We start from the raw sequence: 14,318 nt of genomic DNA, 5'->3' as shown, positions 1-14,318 counted from the left end.
GTATAGTGGAAAATAAAATTTGATGTCATTACTGCCACGTGTTAATGAAGAATGGCATTTTGTGTTTTAGGTAATGAAGGTTTATTGTGTGACATGACTTCTTATCCTACTAAAACGAACTAAAACACGATAGTAATAAAAAAATAAATAAGTATACTTAAAGAATTAGTATTTGAGAAACTTGTGGGGAAAATAATAAATAAATATGTTAGTATATAATTTTAATTAGACAATATAAAAAATCACATAATGTGTGTGACATGCCACAGGGGTGAGAATTCACCTGTTGTGAACCAAAAATATACTAAAATAAAAATTATTATTAAAAAAATGTTGGCAGGTTTAAATAGATATATTTTTGATGTAATTAAAAAGCATTGTTAAATGAATTGTTTCTTAAAGTTTTTATTGTAAAAGGCGTGTGACAGTGACCCATAACTGAGATCTGAAAAAAAAATTGGGTGGAGTGTTTTTTCGAAAAATACTATTTTGAAAATTCACCATTGGTGATCTAGAATATCAATTACAAACTGATAATGACAATGCAAGAAAACATCCCCATGTCTGGTTGGATGTCCATAACTAGTCATTCGCCAAAAAAAAAAAAAAGTACAATATCACATGGAAATCAAAAAAAAAAAAAACTTTTTTTTTAAGTTAAAAAATACGATAATATGGGTTGAATATTTCAAGAATAACTTGTATAGTAAAACACCTTGACCATTGGAACATTTTTTTGTTTAACTGGAATCATTTCTATGCTTTCAACCATGGTAAAAATATCGCTAGAAAGGTGACGCTGAAAAACTTTTAATAGGAAAGGTGCCCGAAGCGAGTAGGCCTTCGTGTGCCCCCCCCATGGTGTATTAGCGGCGATGGATACGTATGTCGTGTTTACATGAACACCCCCGAGTTATTATCAGTCCCAGCGAAGCAGGAGTGAAGCGGCATGGCTTAACCCTTTTATAATAATAATTTTAAAAAATATACTTTTTTTTTTAATGAAGTTTTGTAACTTATGATTAGTCGAAGACCAGCTTATTTTTTTATTGTCAATAATATTAACTTATTCTGTCACTATCCACCTATAAACTACGATGGACATTCCGTTGTTTTAATTATTAATTTAAGGTTATAATTATTGAAATAAAAAAACGTGCCTTAGGGCAAAGCGGGTCGGGCAAAGCGGGTATAGCATTTAATCATATATTTACTTAAAATTTCCTAAATCGAGCGCTGACTTAGATTTTCTCTTTCAATAGGATAAGTATAACTTTAAAAAGTTATTTTTTAGGATGGCACACTATTAATTAGTCTATTAAATAACTCAGTTATTTCTTCATGTTTTATAAACAAATGCACTGACTTTAAATTGGATAAGTACAAATGTTTTATTTTTTTTTATGTAATGGCAGGTAGCTAGTCAATTATTTTAATCATTTATAACTTCATATTTGATTGGCAAATGTACCAAATCACGATTAGTTAAGCTTATCCGCTTTGGGCTCCCTGGTAGGGCAAAGCGGATTTTTCAAGTGTTTGTAAAGCTTGATAATAAATAAATATTGGGTTTGAAATAAAACAAAAATCACTTTTTATTTTGAAGTTCAAGAGAACCCTACTAGGAAATAAAACCGAAATTGTTGGGATTAAAATCCAGAAACTACAATTTTCGAGCGTTCTTCGAAAACCGACCCGCTTTGGGCCACGCTCCCCTATTTTACCATTTCACTTTGCCCCACATTGCCCCGTATATGTTTGACTTTAAAAAACTAGAAAGTTCAGTGCTGCACTTACCTGGTAAAGTTTTGAAATTGTTAGATTTTTCCTCTTTGTTTAACAAAGATTAAAAAAAGGTTGAAATATTGATAATATACACAGTTCCTTGCATCATTCAATAATGTTGATAATAATGTTTTGAAAGGTATTTTTGAAGTTGTTAAAAATGATCTTACGACCTTGTAATATTTCATGCAATGCTATCAATCAGAGGGTCATAAACTGGGTGTCGTACGAAGAGGCGAGGGTTGCCCCGAAGAGTCTATGGTATTATATATGTAAGGTGGATGTCTAATAAGGTCACATCCCCATTTTTTTATTTTTACAAGAAATGCTTCCGAAATGGAATAAATATTTCTCGTTGTATAATATTGAAAAAAAAAAAAATAAAAAATAAACATTAAGCAATGTTTACGCAATTGTTATAAACGCATTTTTTCTGCAAATTTTGATCGGCAATTATTTAGGGCTATAGAAAAGAAAAATATATTTTTAAAAGTTACTTATGACCATATAAAACGTAATTGTGTATATTATCCTTACATAGTCGGAAAACGCACTGCTAAAAGAACAAAGTATTATTTCCAGAAATTTAGTTGACGTAGAGCGAAGTTTCAGACAGATGTTGCGGTCAGGTTTTGCTTTGATAATACCTGAAGGGTATTCTTAAAGAAGGGTCTCTTTAAATGCGGTAAAATTACTTTTTTTTCTTTCTTTTTTCCAAAAAAAAAATGCAGCACAAACAGCAAATTAAAATTCAAGGCCAGCTGGATTGAGAAAAATGTTTGAAAAAATTGAATGCAGCAATGAAAATAATATACTTTGTACTTTTAAACATATTTCTTAGTTAAATGTCTTAAGATTATGTTTTAAATGTTTACAAATAGCTTACATAGTTTACCTTTTCCCTTCTCGATTAAAAACTTTAATAAAACATTCAAAAAGTTAGAATTTGGAAATAAGTGTAAAAGTTTAAAATAATAAAGCTATATCGTTACCAATTTTCTCCAAGATTATAATTATTAATAATAAACTCAATAAATGTACTCAAAAAGTTAAAATGTGAAAGTTTAAAATATTAAAGAAGTATGTTTATACTTAATAAAATATTGTTTCGAATCCTCGTTATTTGAAAACCAACTCCGTAAGAAGCTAAGAGTAATTAATAAAAGTAAATGAGAAAAAAAATCATTATTTTGAAAAATGTGTTTCTATATCATAGATTATTTACATGATTTTAATGAAAACACATTAATATTTTCAAGATCAAAGGAATGGTTAATGTTTTGTAAAATTATAATTTGGTTGTTTTCCATTTAAGTCAGATTACAGCGGAAAAAAAAAAAAAAAAACTTAAAAAGAGGGGGGAAATGTCGCATTATACACAGGAAAAAAAAAAGATTTTGCTCTCGTTTCGTGCATTTTTCACACAAAATGAGTTAAATGTCAGACATTATATAAACAATGTTGCGTCTTCTTCTGATAACGTCTTTTCGACAAATTGCGCTTAGTAAACACGGAGGTTTTTTTTTGTGAAATTAAAACTTTTCTTTGTATAGCCACAAAGCAAAAATTCTCCCCCATCGATTAAAATTCAGCGGTTTTACAATTTTGCTCAAAAACAGGAAAAAATAAATCAAATTAATACTGAGATGCAAAGAGTTCCTTTCCAAATTTAAATTGGTTTTCTGACAGCACCATTCAGGCAAAATGAACCGCTTCCGACAAATTTGAATTCCAAAATGAACTCTTTTCAAACCTGGGCCTTAAAAAGGGAAGCAGAGCGTATTAAACAAGCTTTATCGAAGTAGATGTAGATAATTGCAGATAAACTTATCACATCGATTTCTTTGTATCGATTTTACGCTACTGGAGGATTTCGTTTCCAACTCCTTGAATAGTCAAGAATTTGATTTACTAATTTGGTTTTTATTGATGGAATTTAGAAAATACCACGATAAATGCGCTCAGACATTTTCTTCGGAAATCACAAAGGGATATAAAGGACATAATAAATTCAAAAACGCGATTCTTTTTTCAGGTTGTTTATAAAAGGATAGAAATGTACTATTTTGTTTTCTATACTTTTATTTCAAAGAACAGCATTTTCAAATCAAATAAAAACAAGCTGTTGCATTATCTTTGAAGTGCTCTCTTGCATTAAAAATGCTTAACTCTAGATAAGGTTTATTCAATGTGCTTTGTATGTTAATAATAAAAGTTTTTAGAAAACAACTTTTGAAAAATTCTTTTTTTTTTTTTTTTTTGAGATTTAATGGCTCTTAACAATATCTTTTTGAATAGTAATAACATGCCAGTTTCAACTAATTAAAAATTCTATGAAAACATTTTATAGTGTAACCAGTAAAGTCAGACCAAACAACGTAAGTAGAAGCACAAATTTGTAAATTACAGCAGGCACGTGTTTCGGCGTTACAGGGAACGCCTTTTTCAATGCAAAAATAATGAGCTTATGGATGAAAAGACATCCGACAAAAGCCAAGAGCAGATAAGCAAGATTGCTTATCTGCTCTTGGCTTTATCCGTGATATCTGCGCCATCCAATTTCGCTGATAATCGGAAGTGTACTTTAATATGTTTCTTCATGGACTAATTCATTGAAAAACACAAAACTGACAAAAAAGGATCAGTTTCCTTTCTCTACCGAGGTCTTCAACTGCGGGTTTTCTTTCCAAGCAGTTAAAAAAAAAACAAAAAACCCAAGTTTGAAAAAATTGATATTTTTTCCAATTTGTTGAGTTTCAATTCTGAGGAGATTTTGTACTCAATTTGATTTGTTCTCCTAAAACGGTTCTTTAGAGTTACGGTCTGGAATGTTCGTTGGTAATTGCAGCAGTAAAATGTTATTGTCAAAGACTAGTTTTTACATACAGCAGCAGCATAATGCAGAACTTGTTTATGATACTTAAACTCCGTGGTATTAATGTACACTAACTCGCCACAAGGGTTGCAATGACTGCCGTGGACTGCAAAGCTAAAGCGATCGTCGAAAGCGGCTAATCTAGTAGCAGTGATGACTAGTCATTATATTATGGCTAGTTGTTGTGAACTCGCTTTACCAACTGGTTGTACAACTTCTGAGTTTCCTTACACTTCATAGCTTTAGCAGTATTACCTATGGTTAAATTAAAAATAATTGTGCTTATAATGTAAATACAACTAAAGACCAAACAATAGTAACCCTAACACTTGGTTGTGGATTAGCAATCAATTTCTTAGTTTCAGGTATTTTCTATTTTATTTGTATCTGTTTTATTTGTATTATTTTCTTGAAAAAGTAACTTCAGGGCTCATACTCTGAGGTCATTTTTAAGATATTTCTTAGAAGCAAAATCAAGAAACTGATCAGCTAATGAAGCATAATATTACGTACAGTTTTGACTTTATTTGTTGAAAAGATATATATAAATAAAGTATATCTACACTTCATAACTAAAACTATCCGGAAAAGTAAAAAAATAGACAAAATTATTTAAATTTCAAGAGGTTTTTAAATAATTGCCAAGTACATTTTGTGTTACAAAGGCATACTTTGTCACACTCTTTCCAGTAAAAATTCAATTACGCATGCATATAAGAAACCTATAACAAATTGAAGAACAAAATAACGTTATAAACATATTTTACGTGTAGCAGTTCAAATTCAAATGAAATAAACAGAAAAATAACAAAAACAGCTTGAAGGAAATTAAATACTTTTGCTATTTCACTAATTTTAACTATCAGCTTTATTTTGTTAAATTTGATATATTTTGTTTTCAGAGAAATGTGTAAATTGTAATAAAATGTAACCAAAATAAATTGCAGGCTAAAACGACTGTGACAGGCTTTTAGCTGGTGTTAGATATCTGAAACAAGTGGACCTAATTTGCTCTGCGTTAATATTTTTCAATTATTTAACAGAATTCATCACTTATGTGATAGATTTAACCATAGTATATTGTTAATTTGGAGGTACGGTATTAGTTTGTTCTAATGATGTTCTTTGAGCGTAAGAAACTGTTGGAAGCCCATGTAAACTTTAATGCTCAAAAATGCAAATTTCGGTTTTTAAGTTTAAAATGCTGTATTTAGGAATTTTATCGCAAGAGTAATTTTCAAGGGCTAAAAATCTTGGAAACGAAACATCATCTGATACATATTCATTTCAGCATGCGATGAGAGCTTTACACAAACGTCGCACTTTATTAAGAAGGAATTGCTACTATATACTTCCTAGACATAAGCATTTATTACGCCTTATATTAAAAGCAGATTTAGTTTGCTAAGTGTTTGGTAGGAGCTACCCCTTTTCTAATATATGTGCTGCATGAATTTTTAGGATAAATGCGTATTTTATCTTCATTAAAAGTTATAGTGTTTTAACGAAATTTAAATATTTGTATTATCAATTATTCTTTCATCACTATTAAAAATTGTTGCTGAAATTTTATCGAAAAAAAGTAGTTGACGACGTAATGTTTCAATTATTTCTCGAAAAAGTTAAAGTAATTGCTTTTAGAATCCCAATAACTGTGCTGAAAAAATAAAAAACGCTAATGTCTAGCTAAAAAATGAAATACCTAGTTTTTATTAATAATAATAAACAAATGATAGCTTACTGTTTATGAATGTACGAATATTTATGCGTAAGCAAATTACACATATAAAACTAATTACGAACGTATTACGCACTCAAGTCAGTAATTCACAATCGCAACATCACTTAACCGCTTAAACACCTGTGGTTTTAAAAACTGATTTCACCATGCTTTTTTTTTTGGGGGGGGGGGGGATCATAAATATATTTGTGTTCTAATATTTATTGACCATGACATCAACACGTTCGGAGGAAAAGACTAAATTAACAGGCCGCAGGGGCGTAGCTAAGGGGGGGGGTTTGGGGACAACCCCCCCCCCCCGAAACGTTAGTCTCAAAAAAAAAAGAGAAAAAGAAGAGAAAAGAGAAAGAAAAAAAATCAAAACGACTTTTTTTTCCTGAGTAACAAAGGTCAAAAATTCACTTCGCCCCCCCCCCCCCCCAATGCCATTGAAAATCTGCTCAATGAGTGACCCTCAAGTATAAACACGCCTCCCTCTGCTGCGACAATTTGATAATTGAGTGAAATTTGACACTTCGCTTTAGAAATGAGATTGATTTGTTAAATCCACGTATATGCAGCCTTTCTTTGTCATAGATTCTGCAAATTGTTAAATATGTTTAATTTTATGAGCCGCGCAGTGGGAATATTGCATACAGTCGAATCTGTATATTTCGAATTTCACATTAAAGAAAAAATCGAGATAAAGAGGTTTTGAGATACGTGGCTTTAAAAAACTTTTTATAGAAATTTGAAATATGATGGTGAAAATTTGAAATCGATACTGAAGACAATATGGGCTTTTGATTAAAATTCCTCTTTATTAGTTTTGTTAGGTATTTATTCTATTACTACATTATTAAGTGCTTTATTGCGAGTTTAAGGAATCATTTTGACAGTAAAAGAAACTTTAAGCATATCTTTTTCAAGAAAAAGTCTTTTATTCCTTTTTGGTCGCTGATTTTTTTTTTTTTTTTGATTCATTATTTATCCTCTTGAGGTTAGCAATTGCTGCAAATCTAACTTTACCAGTAATCTGCGATTTTCCTTTTTTCATCACTTGAAAAAAACTTATACTTTTTTTTCACTCCAATCATTTCGGTTTTCTAAGGAACCATAATTTTAAGAAAGAGAGCAACCAAAGAACAGTACTAATCCAGGTAACAGAGCGAAATGGCTTTTAACTTGAATGACCATGAACTTGGAAATGTTCATTTTACATGTCAAACCTGTGAATTTCACCCCTTTACTCCTCTTCCAAGAAAGTGCGCGAAACGACTGTCCTTTGGTTAATCTTCCAGGAAAGCCTATTCGTGGAACGCATTTCTCCCTTTTTTCCACTGCCTCCTCAGCTCTTGAAGACAATTCCTCTGTTTCTGAGTTGAAGAAAATGTTTTGTTTGCTGCTTTAATGATCATTGGGCTTCGAATTCGAAAATGATAGCATAACCGGAATTCGAGACGATAAAGGTTTTTGTTGGTCTGGCCTTGTGTGTCATAGGTCATAGTCAAAACGACCTTTGCTAACCAGAGTATCCCTTGCCATCACATTGATTTTCCAGCCAATATTTACTGTGTATTCTTTTGGAAAGGTACAGTCTGTTTAAAATAGTACATTCTAAGTGAAAGTTGATGCATAATGAAGCGAGCAAAACCGATAACAAGCTTTTATAAAACCAAAGAAAAAAATTAAAATGACGAAAAGGATTGCTCTAAAAGTTAACGTCATCTGAAGAAAACGAAGTACAGTCTGCAAAGCAGCATTAGTCCCATCGGACCCTTCTGAAGGTAATTTTATTTTAATTCAAAAGAAAAACTGCATAGCATTACATGAATAAAATGTTTAAAAACGAAATGAATCTAGATTATTTCTATTAGCTTGGTTCGCATTAAAAAGTAGAAAATAAAAAAGATTTCTGTTTATAATACTCGAAAATTGCTGTTGCTCTCTCAAATAGATATTTATGTAAATTCTAAAGCAGCTAATAAAATCAAAAATAAAGACTTGAGAGGAGAACAGATGATATGCATTTGAGCGAATAATTTTCTACCGCCTATATTTCTTCGCTAACTTTTTTTTATTCAAATTTTATTAATTGCTTTAGAATTAGCATAAATGTAAATACATAAAAAGCAACACATAAATATAACGATATGAAACGCAATTACATTTTTTGCGGGTCATAATTCAAGAAGTCTTTTTTTTATTTTATTTCATACTTTTAGTTCAAACCAAGTTAGTAAAAAAAGTCTTTATAGTCTGACCACCAATGAGATTGAAAGTCAAACATCCAGTTTACAGGCGGGAATGAAAGTATCTATTAGCTTTCAGGGATGGCAACTTTTGTAGATGTGTGTTAGCCTCTAAATTAAACAGTCACACTGAAATGAACATAACACGCTCATTAGATATTTGACTTCCCCCTGATTTGGATAGACTGGTTTTGACAAGATCGTTGCTAGAAAATTTCACTTTAAATTAAATGGAGGGAAAAGAAAAAAAAAGTGGAATTTTCTATAACATTAAAAAAAAATTTTTTTTTTTGCTTTTGTTTTGTTTGACACAAGTTTGTCGGAATTGGGGCACCCCATTCCAAAGTATGCAAGATTCACCTCCCTCTTATTTTTTTTTAAACTAAAAAAAATTACACACACACACACACACACACACACACACACATATATATATATATATATATATATATATACATACATACATACACATACATATATATATATATATATATATACATACATACATACACATACATATATATATATATATATATATATATATACATACATACATACATACTTACACATACATATATATAAATGAAGTAACCCCCCCCCCCCGAAAGTCGGGTCTAGCTACGCCTCTGACAGGCCGTCTGCTGGGTTTCACGAAGGAGTTTCTATAAGATAAGCCGTCACTCTTACTAGCTTCCTTCTTGGTGATATACGTCGAGAGGATCTCCAACTGTCTGTGAGTTCTTATTGCTTGGTACTTACGATTCTAAATGAATGTAGGAGAATGTGGCACAAAGTGAAATAGTTAAATTGACTTAACTTTTTCAAAATGAACAAGTTTTTTTTAGGGAAAATTACAGTACATAAAGAAATAACGTTGTATTTTATAACAAAACATTCATTGAAATAGTATTTTTTATTTTAGGCTGTAAATATTCTGGTTGAATAAAGAGCGAAAACTGTCCCCCTTTTTTGCATGGGGGAAAGCTGAAACTGAAATATTTTTGTAATTAAATAATTTTTATTCGATTATAAAAAAATGTATTTCTCCAATTAAATCAGTTAATAAAAGGTTGAATAAACAAATGAAAATATACTGAAAAAATAAATGAATAATTATATTAATTAATTAATGCCTTCGATATATGAGTGAGTATATGAGTGAATTAATAGGAAAATAAGTTAATAAATAAATAAATAAGTGAACTACTAAATTTCGGTATGTTAATAAAGCAATTAACAAAGGAAACGTAAGAGATTTAATACACGATTTAATAATTACACGAAATTAACTATTTAACTTTGTCTTATCCACTTTGCCCCGCATGTCCTTGTGTAATTGTTCAAAATATTTAAAATTTAATAGTAACTAAAAAAGTACTGTAACGAATATTAGAAGGTTTGAATTAATCTTTCAAATGTTAGTTACAAGAACTTTATCATTTAAAAATTCCAAAAATTATTTTTGACTTACAACAAAATATTACAATGTGAATATCAATTTATGAAAATTGCTTGTTATATCACATTCTATAATTTTCAGAGGCAGGTTTTTCTGACTGAAATAGACATCATATTGTACTACATAGTTTTAATATTACTAGATAATTTGGGCTTAAAGCAGAGTAAAAATTTTTGCATTTAACTTCGCCCCGCTGTTTCGCTTTGTCCCACATTCCCCAACTACTCCGCTGTGCTCGTGTAACTGAAAATATTATAATATATACGAAATTTTTGAATGAAAATTGGCTGGGTTTACAATTTAATCAGATTTCTAAAATGGAAACATTGGTAGCCTTTAACACCGCATCATTCGAGAGTGTCAGTTCATAGTTTCAATATTTTGTAAAATTAATTATCTTCGCGAACGATAATTTTTACCTGAAGTTAATGAATAAAAGCAGATTCATACTCATCATACACAGTCGCAGATTTTAATGATACACAAGTGGCAAGACAGTTTCTTCGTTTAGAGTACGCATTTCATCTTAGAGACACGTCTCGGCAATTATAGCAAAGATTTGGTCGCTTGTGGTAACACCCTTATTTTAGAAAAAAAATAGACTAAAAACAAAATTGTGTACGAGAAGAAATTCATGACTCGATAAAATGTGACATTCACTAAAAGTATTTCAGAGAGAATATAAAAGCCCTACATTTCATCTTGACTTACACCTTCTTCTTATGTGAGTATTGATTCCAATGTTTAACTATGAAAATTACACATCGAAATATTCATCATATTCGGATATACTTCATTTACTCGGAGGGTGAATATTTATTCGTATAACACAAAAAGAGTCACCCCTAAGGAGGAGGTCTATTTGAAATACACAAAGTGAATTTGTAATGTATTTTTTTATCGAAAGTACTGTTTACATACTGAAAAAGGGAAACAATGAACAAATTAAGCTTACTTGGGGAAATTTTCAAAACAGGGAGTAGTTTTCAGTGAATAAATTAAAATTCAGTAGTTCTTTACTTTTAAGTGAAAAAAAACAATCGAAGCGAATTAATCTCCTGAAATTGAAATGTAAAACAATAGAAAGATTAATACCTTTAAATATGATAAATATTATGAATTAGAACTTAGTATCCTTGTGCACTTTCTTTTGTTCGTCTTAATATGATATATTTTTTAAAGCATAAAGTAATACGTGAAATACACCGCCAGCTCTGTCATTTGCAGCCGAGGACTGCAGTTTCGTGCTTATTAGCATTCATCAGCCCGGCATAGGAAAGTGACTGAGCTGGATATGGAAAACCTCTTAAGGAAGCCAAGAGTGAGAAACAAACTGGTAGCTAATATAGAATTAGCAGACCAGACGAGTGACCGAAGCAATGGTTCGGTTCAACTCGAAGATTGAACGCGAAGCATGGTATATTCAGTAATTTACTGAACATAAAGTAATATTCAGTAAGCGGATTTGTTTAACGTTCTGAATTGAAATACAGTTTTTGGTAAGTAAATTATCAGGGGAAGATGCTGTACCCACGGACAAAATTAAATTTTCAATTTTTGCTGGTCTCTGTGAATGAATAATTTATCTGTAAAAATTTTTTGGCAGAATCTACAACTTATCATATAGCTTGGTAATTTTTGTCAGGTGAAAATCTCAAAGCATTCAACTGTAAAAGAATGTTCTTTAAAATCACTTTTTTTGTCCGCGGGAACAACATCCCGTTCACCCCACGGATGGGGGCGTTGTACCCATGGACATATGAAAAAATAATAAATAAATAGCTCTGAGGAACTAAATTATACTCAGTACATATTCAAAAGCCAATTTATATTGAAATACTTCAAACATTCATTGAAAAGAACATTAAACAATCAAACCCAACAGAAATCAAACTTTGAAAATTAACCGAACACCTAAGACTTTTTTCCATTTTTTTTTTCAAAACATATCCTTAATTTTCAACATTGGTGAACTGTTTAAAAAAAATATTATTCTTAAGAGATTCCAATACGTTATTAAACAAAAATTTAAGTAGATATATGACTAGTATGGCTTTCTATGGTTTCAATTTTCATATAATGACTTCAATGTGCATGAAAATTGAAACCTTTAACAAAATTAACTCTTTACAAAAAACAAAGTTTAGATTACCTCAACAAAACCCCAGAAAAGCTGACTTAAAATGAAAACAGCTGGGATTGACGGTATGTAGACCCTACAACAGGTGGGGTTACTTCAACTATGTATCTTCAATCCCTACTTCAAGTTTATCATCATTGTTGAAAGTAAAATTCGGAAGTTTATGATAAGACACCATTTTGAGACACTTGGTATTGTAAGAAGACTCAGGTGTGACCAAAGGACAGTGAAAATTGCCGTCCGTGGGTACACATGATTATGTGTATATATATATATATATATATATATATATATATATATATATATATATATATATATATATATATATATATATATATATATATATATATATATATATATATATATATATATATATATATATATATATATATATATATATATATATATATACACTCTATAACAAAAAAATCCATGCACCAAGAAGGAGTCTTACGATTAAGACGAAAATTGTCAAACAGGTAGACAATGCACAGAATAGTTAATGATTAAATTCTCAGGACAATTGAAAATTTTTTTTCAGAGTTACAGTAACAAGTTCAATAAGCTGTTGGCCCGCCTCTAGCCTGTATATAAGCTGAAGCACGACTTGGCAAAGACCAATAAAGCTCCCGAAGGATGTCCTGCGGTATTTCCGGCCAAATTCGCTCCAATTGTCGGACACAGTTATCAACATTCCTTGACAGATGCAATCGTCATCCCATCATATCCCAGACATGCTTGATAGAAGAGAGATCTTGCGATCTGGCAGGCAACGGAAGAGTTTGACAAGCTGACCGACAGTTCATAGCAACACGTGCCGTATGTTATCTGGCATTGATCTGCTGAAAACCAACCGAGGGTACTGTAAAAGAAACGGCCGAAAACAGGTCTTAGTTTGCAGTAACTGTGCCCTTAATTACGACCAAAGGGGACCAGCTATCAAAGGAAATGGCACCCAAGACCATAATGCTTTGTTGAGGATCAGTGTGGCGTGCAAAAGTGAAACCAGGATCCCCCCTCTGCCCTAGGTGTATCCAAACACGTCTTCGATGATCGTCATGACACAGTTGGAAGCGGGATTCGTACCTAAAGTCTAACGTCCCCAGTCGGTATCATTCCAACCTGATCGAGCCATGCACCACTGTAATCTGGCTTGACAGTGTGTAGGCGTCAGAGGCAGGTGGCGTGACGGTCAGCACGAACGTAGATTTCGCTGTCACAACCGTCTGAAAATGGTCATGATGAACACTGCTTTTTGGGTTGAACGTCTGATGGTTCATAGGGATGAAGAAAGCGCTGTGACGGCTGATCAGACAATCACTCTGACATCACGATCTGTTGTGACCATATGTCGACCGCTACCATCCTGACGCTGAACTCTGCCATTTTCCACTCATCCTTGCCAGCACCTTCGAATCGCCGCATCGCTTCGGCTCATATGACGAGCGATTCTCCGATTTGACTAACCCGCCTTTTTAATACAATGATACGAAATCTTTTAAACTCCAACAGTTGCTCGTAATGAACACGAGCCACGCGGCGAGACATTTTTAAGTTCTTGAAAGGTAATATGAATAGCAATCAAACCCAAAATTGAACAACTGTTGAAAATCTGCTCTTTATATAGATCTGCTGGATGCGCAGTTTCTATGAAAATTATTTAATTCTGCTCACTGACAAAATTAAAAGTTAGCATGTTCTAATCCCTAGATCGACAAGAATAAATCTTATAAGACTAATCAGTACAAAGAGTATTTTATTGTAAAAAGTTGATTCTTGTTACCTGTATAGTCGCGTTTAAGCTTCATACAGAATATGATGATGAATTTTAAAATTATTCAAAACTTCAGTTTTTAGTTAAAGGAAAACATTTTGTCTTTATTTTGCTTGCACATATTATAAACCACTAAAGTTTTGGTCAACTATTTAGTAATTAAAAAATTTAAAAAATAAAAAATTATAAAATAAGTAATTAATAATTATGTAATAATAATTAACAGTAAATTTACAAACTTATTGCAGCAAAATAATAAGTATAAATCTTTACATCCCTTTTAACACTTATAATAACCCTACACTAAAACTGA

The sequence above is a fragment of the Uloborus diversus genome, chromosome 3 (genome assembly GCF_026930045.1).
Source record: "Uloborus diversus isolate 005 chromosome 3, Udiv.v.3.1, whole genome shotgun sequence".
Taxonomy (NCBI): domain Eukaryota; kingdom Metazoa; phylum Arthropoda; class Arachnida; order Araneae; family Uloboridae; genus Uloborus; species Uloborus diversus.
Note: the sequence above shows the minus strand (reverse complement) of the source record.